Genomic DNA, 7,029 nt, shown 5'->3' on the forward strand with positions numbered 1-7,029 from the left:
GTTACAGAACATCATTGGTCTAAAACCATAATCTAACCCTGCTGTGTTCACTGGTTACAGTACATCACTGGTCTAATACCATAATCTAACCCTGCTGTGTTCACTGGTTACAGTACATCATTGGTCTAATAACATGAGTTTTAATGACTCCAACCTAAGTGTATGTAAGCTTCCGACTTCAACTGTATACAGTGAGGGAAAAAAGTATTTGATCCCCTGCCGATTTTGTACATTTGCCCACTGACAAAGAAATGATCAGTCTATAATTTTAATGGTAGGTTTATTTGAACAGTGAGAGACAGAAAAACAACAAAAAAATCCAGAAAAACACATGTCAAAAATGTTATAAATTGATTTGCATTTTAATGAGGGAAATAAGTATTTGACCCCTCTGCAAAACATGACTTAGTACTTGGTGGCAAAACCATTGCTGGCAATCACAGAGGTCAGACGTTTCTTGTAGTTGGCCACCAGGTTTGCACACATCTCAGGAGGGATTTTGTCCCACTCCTCTTTGCAGGTCTTCACCAAGTCATTAAGGTTTCCAGGCTGACGTTTGGTAACTCGAACCTTCAGCTCCCTCCACAGATTTTCTATGGGATTAAGGTCTGGAGACTGGCTAGGCCACTCCAGGACCTTAATGTGCTTCTTCTTGAGCCACTCCTTTGTTGCCTTGGCCGTGTATTTTGGGTCCTTGTCATGCTGGAATACACATTTTCAATGCCCTGGCTGAGAGAAGGAGTTTCTCACCCAAGATTTGACGGTACATGGCCCCGTCCATCGTCCCTTTGATGTGGTGAAGTTGTCCTGTCCCCTTAGCAGAAATACCCCCCAAAGCATAATGTTTCCACCTCCATGTTTGACGGTGGGGATGAGATTCTTGGGGTCATAGGCAGCATTCCTCCTCCTCCAAACACGGCGAGTTGAGTTGATGCCAAAGAGCTCCATTTTGGTCTCATCTGACCACAACACTTTCACCCAGTTGTCCTCTGAATCATTCAGATGTTCATTGGCAAACTTCAGACGGGCATGTATATGTGCTTTCTTGAGCAGGGGGACCTTGTGGACGCTGAGGGATTTCAGTCCTTCACGGCGTAGTGGGTTACCAATTGTTTTCTTGGTGACTATGTTCCCAGCTGCCTTGAGATCATTGACAAGATCCTCCCGTGTAGTTCTGGGCTAATTCCTCACCGTTCTCATGATCATTGCAACTCCACGAGGTGAGATCTTGCATGGAGCCCCAGGCCGAGGGAGATTGACAGTTCTTTTGTGTTTCTTCCATTTGCGAATAATCGCACCAACTGTTGTCACCTTCTCACCAAGCTGCTTGGCGATGGTCTTGTAGCCCATTCCAGCCTTGTGTAGGTCTACAGTCTTGTCCCTGACCTCCTTGGAGAGCTCTTTGGTCTTGGCCATGGTGGAAAGTTTGGAATCTGATTGATTGATTGCTTCTGTGGACAGATGTCTTATATACAGGTAACAAACTGAGATTAGGAGCACTCCCTTTAATAGTGTGTTCCTAATCTCAGCTCGTTACCTGTATAAAAGACACCTGGGAACCAGAAATCTTTCTGATTGAGAGGGGGTCAAATACTTATTTCCCTCATTAAAATGCAAATCAATTTATAACATTTTTGACATGCGTTTTTCTGGATTTTTTGGTTGTTATTCTGTCTCTCACTGTTCAAATAAACCTACCATTAAAATTATAGACTGATCATTTCTTTGTCAGTGGGCAAACGTACAAAATCAGCAGGGGATCAAATACTTTTTTCCCTCACTGTATATGTTATTGTATTTTTTATTTGATGTTCTTGTCGTATTTGTGTTATCAGTTGCAAACCGAGACATCATCCTCGACCATTTCTGTGTCTGTCTTCCATTGAAGGTGTTTGTTATGATGATGTTTGCTGTTGATGAATGCAGCCTGATCCCTGTGTCCAGTCTGATTGACTCAGACAAACTGGTCCCTCTCTCATTGGTTGTCAAACGCAAGCGTTTCTGGATCTGGCAGAAACCCAAGTACCTGCCCACTGACTTTATCCTCAGTGATGTTCTGACTGGAGACATACCGACCCTTAACCCCAGAGCTGCCCCTCAGTTAAAATGATAGGCTGCTGCAGGCTGCACACCAGGGGGGTATCCTACGAAGCAAGCTAGTTCTACTCAGGGTCTTCTAAAGCTAACCAGCTTCAGTTAGCTTCACATTCCAGCTCAGACTTTATCCGTACTACGACAGTGGATATTGGTCGTCCGCCTGCCGCAAACTCTAGCAGCCTTGTAACTGGGATTGCATGTTGCACATGGATCGTCTCTCCAATAGCGTGTGATTGTTGCCCGCAATTTGAGGCGTTCCTGCATGTGGGCATCCCATTTGGGCACGCCCCCCCTCAAGCATCCCATTGGTTCCTTCATCTGTGGGGTTTGACGGTGGTTGACATCCAAAGTTATGGTACCTACTGTACTGGAGCGCCCCCATCTCCTGCCTGTCCTAGTTTAAATAGGGACCAACAGAAGTATAAAGAGGGGTTCCTGCAGATGCAGGAATGCTCACATGCAGGAACGCCCGGAATTGCAGACCGCAATTGCACCCTTCTCAGTCAAACAACAAACTCTTAACTGTGCATGAAGTTTCACATATATTCTAAATGCAAATGTATTCAAAATAAGACATTTACATAAGTATTCAGACCCTTTACTCAGTACTTTATTGAAGCACCTTTGGTTGTGATTACAGCCTCAAGTCCTCTTGGGTATGACCCTACAAGCTTGGCACACCTGTATTTGAGGAGTTTCTCCCATTCTCTGCAGATCCTCTCAAGCTCTGTCCAGGGTTGTTCAATCGGGTTCAAGTCCAGGCTCTGGCTGTGCCACACTCAAGGACATTCAGAGACTTGTCCCAAAGACACTCCTGCATTGGCTTGACTGTGTGCTTAGGGTCATTGTCCTCTTGGAAGGTGAATCTTCACCCCAGTCTGAGGTCCTGAGCACTCTGGAGCAGGTTTTCATCAAGGATCTCTCTGTACTTTGCTCCGTTCATCTTTCCCTCGATCTGGACTAGTCTCCCAGTCCCTGCCGCTGAAAGACATCCCAACAGCATGATGCTACCACCCCAATGCTTCACCGTAGGGATGGTGCCAGGTTTTCTCCAAATGTGAAGCTTGGCATTCAGGCCAAAGAGTTCAATCTTGGTTTCATCAGACCAAAGAACCTTGTTTCTCATGGTCAGAGTCCTTTAGGTGCCTTTTAGCAAACTCCAAGTGTGCTGTCGTGTGCCTTTTACTGACGAGTGGCTTCCGTCTGGCCACTCTACCATAAAGGCCTGATTGGTGGAGTGCTGCAGAGATGGTTGTCCTTCTGAAAGGTTCTCCCATCTCCACAGAGGAATTCTGGAGCTCTGTCAGAGTGACCATCGGGTTCTTGGTCACCTCCCTGACCAAGGCCCCTCTCCTCTGATTGCTCAGTTTGGCCGGGTGGCCAGCTCTAGGAAGTCTAGGTGGTTCCAAACTTCTTCCATTTAAGAATGATGGAGGCCACTGTGTTCTTGGAGACCTTCAATGCTGCAGAAATGTTTTGGTACCCTTCCCCAGATCTATGCCTCGACACAACCCTGTCTCGGAGCTCTACGGACAATTCCTTTGACCTCATGGCTTGGTTTTTGCTCTGACATTCACTTTTGAACTGTGGGACCTTATATAGACAGGTGTGTGCCTTTCCAAATCCTGTCCAATCAATTGAATTTACCACAGGTGGACTCCAATCAAGTTGTAGAAACATTTGAAGGATGATCAATGTAAACAGGATACACCTGAGCTCAATTTTTGAGCCTCATAGCAAAGGTTCTGAATACTCATGTAAACAAGGTATTTCTGTTTTTTATTTTTTATACATTTGCTAAAATAACTGTTTTTCTTTCTCATTATGGCATATTGTGTTTAGATTGATGAGGACATTTTTTTATTTCATCCAATTTAGAATAAGGCTGTAACGTAAAAAAATGAGGAAAAAGTCAAGGGGTCTGAATACTTTCAGAATGCACTGAAGAGCATCTATACATACATACATCTAAATAATACATAACAAACCAAAGTATCTCTTTGTACTTGAAGCACTATGCCTTTTTATGCCTCTGCTAATGTACCAACAACAAAAAACAGTGAATACATTGAACATACATTTAAATAAAGTCTTCCACTTAAGTATTGTTATCAGCTTGTATTACCTTATAAATGTAAATTAAAGTATAGTGGCTGGTGTGGGACTGCTTGGGGTGAGTGGGTCCTCTGAGAGACTGAAATGGGATGAGTGGGGGCCCCACACATACCTCAGAGAAGTGTCTAACGCCCTCCCAGTCACCTCATCCCAATCCCCTGGATATAGCCCCTCTCACCTCAGAGAAGTGTCTAATGCCCTCCCAGTCACCTCATCCCAATCCCCTGGATATAGCCCCTCTCACCTCAGAGAAGTGTCTAATGCCCTCCCAGTCACCCCATCCCAATCCCCTGGATATAGCCCCTCTCACCTCAGAGAAGTGTCTAATGCTCTCCCAGTCACCCCATCCCAATCCCCTGGATATAGCCCCTCTCACCTCAGAGAAGTGTCTAATGCTCTCCCAGTCACCTCATCCCAATCCCCTGGATATAGCCCCTCTCACCTCAGAGAAGTGTCTAATGCCCTCCCAGTCACCCCATCCCAATCCCCTGGATATAGCCCCTCTCACCTCAGAGAAGTGTCTAATGCTCTCCCAGTCACCTCATCCCAATCCCCTGGATATAGCCCCTCTCACCTCAGAGAAGTGTCTAATGCCCTCCCAGTCACCTCATCCCAATCCCCTGGATATAGCCCCTCTCACCTCAGAGAAGTGTCTAATGCTCTCCCAGTCACCCCATCCCAATCCCCTGGATATAGCCCCTCTCACCTCAGAGAAGTGTCTAACGCTCTCCCAGTCACCCCATCCCAATCCCCTGGATATAGCCCCTCTCACCTCAGAGAAGTGTCTAATGCTCTCCCAGTCACCTCATCCCAATCCCCTGGATATAGCCCCTCTCACCTCAGAGAAGTGTCTAATGCCCTCCCAGTCACCCCATCCCAATCCCCTGGATATAGCCCCTTTTCATTCTCACCAATAACCACCATTACATCTTAGTTGTAATGACAAACAAGGAATAATAATGATTCGACATCCTTTCCTAATCTGTCCTGAACTCTTACTAATTTTGTAATGGTTTTACAAGTCATAAAGAAAGAAATACAATGACATCGTAGCATAATTAAGTTGTTCCTTCTCTCTCTCTAACAAAATCCATCCCTCTCCCCCCTCCCTGTTCTCCCCCTTAACCCCACCAAATCCACGCTTAACCCCCCCTCCCATCTTTACTCCCCCTTGCCTCCCCAAGCCAAGCTTGTCCCACCCTTCCATCCTTCCCCTCTTACCCACCAGACCCAGTTTGTCACCACCTCCCCTCTACTTCCTCATCCATTCTCCTTCATTCACACACAACATATAGTCCTCCACACACCCATTCTCTTCCACCCTCCTACACATATTCACATTCACCCTCCTTCACTCTCCCATTCATATGTATAGACACACCCACACATATACCCTCTGTCGTGACGTTGTATTAGTTAATGTGACGACTGTTGCTCATCGAATGATTAGCGGTTTATAATTGCGTGATTAAATGAATTAAGCAATGAATCAAGCAATTATTAACTCATTAACCTGGGGCACCATGGGAACATTGTTTTGATTGCGTTTCTATTTCCCAAATTAACTCAAAGGATATCAGAATATCGATTTTCCAACAGTCGCTAAATTAATCAATTTCCTCTACAGTCTCATAATCTGAACGTCGCATAATCCGGGAATCTGCACGGACCCGGGCTTTACCACTGAATTTACCACACCAATCTTAGTTGATTATTTATTTACTAGCAAGCTAAAATGATGATAAAAATACACATACACAAAACACAGTCTAGCTATTGATTAGGACTTAGTATAACGGGCCAACACACTATGGCGCTTGTTACCCAAAATGGGGATTTTAAAGAGAGAGAAATAAAGGAAGTACACGAGAGAAATATACATTTGGGTTCATTTGTCAGCCATGCTTATTTAAAATTAGCCTTGCCCCGAACTGCCGCTCTTATGGGTCAGAATATAATGATGTAATTACGTGTTGCAGGTCTCAGGTGGGAAGCTCCGCGTGGGTCGTTTAGGCTTCTAAATGACGCAGTTCTCCGGCGCAACTCTCTGGTTGTCCTCACGATGTCAGTGTCCTTCTTGGCTAAATGGTCTGATCCCTTGCCCTTGATCTGAAAGGGGTCTTCTGAGGACAGACAGCTCTGTAGCTCAGAGCTCACAACTTCGGCCCGAAAGGGGTCGATACCACGATTCAATGGAGAGTGGAGGCTGGGTGGTTCGGCTTGAATTCACCCGCTTAGACACAGCTACTCGTCCGTAGCTCGTGTAGAAAAAGATTTCTTTGTCTTCAACCTTGTGTTTCGTTTTGGGGTTCGTCGACTTTGTTAGACCTTAGCTGCAGCTTGGGGTCAATTAGTCTCCCTTGTTAATTCTTCACTCTCCTGTCTTATACCCTCGGGTCAGAAGTGGGTGTAACCGCCTTTAGGGCAATTCTCTGGGCGGACCAAGTAAAAGGGGGCAAGGCTTAGATTTGGCTAAAAATCCGATTTTAGACACTAACTTCACATATCATCTTTACCAAAACATTCTGTTTGATTTGGATATTTTCCAAACAGCGTACAATGTATAAACATCAGGCATATACTGGGAAAACTCTTAAAGGTACAATGTTTTCATAATAACGTCATCTCTTAACCTTTAAAAACAATACAAAAGTTACATACATTTTAATATTCCACCTCTCGTCATGACCACCATTGTGGCTGACGGAAACCATTGTTCCAAAGTCCCTTTATTGCATGTTTAATGTTCTGAGGCCAGTTCTCCATTGTTAGGACAAAGGAATTTCTCTGTGGCCTAAGGTTTATTATGGGCGTGAG

Source organism: Salmo trutta, unplaced genomic scaffold (assembly GCF_901001165.1).
Source record: "Salmo trutta unplaced genomic scaffold, fSalTru1.1, whole genome shotgun sequence".
NCBI classification, from domain to species: Eukaryota; Metazoa; Chordata; class Actinopteri; order Salmoniformes; family Salmonidae; genus Salmo; species Salmo trutta.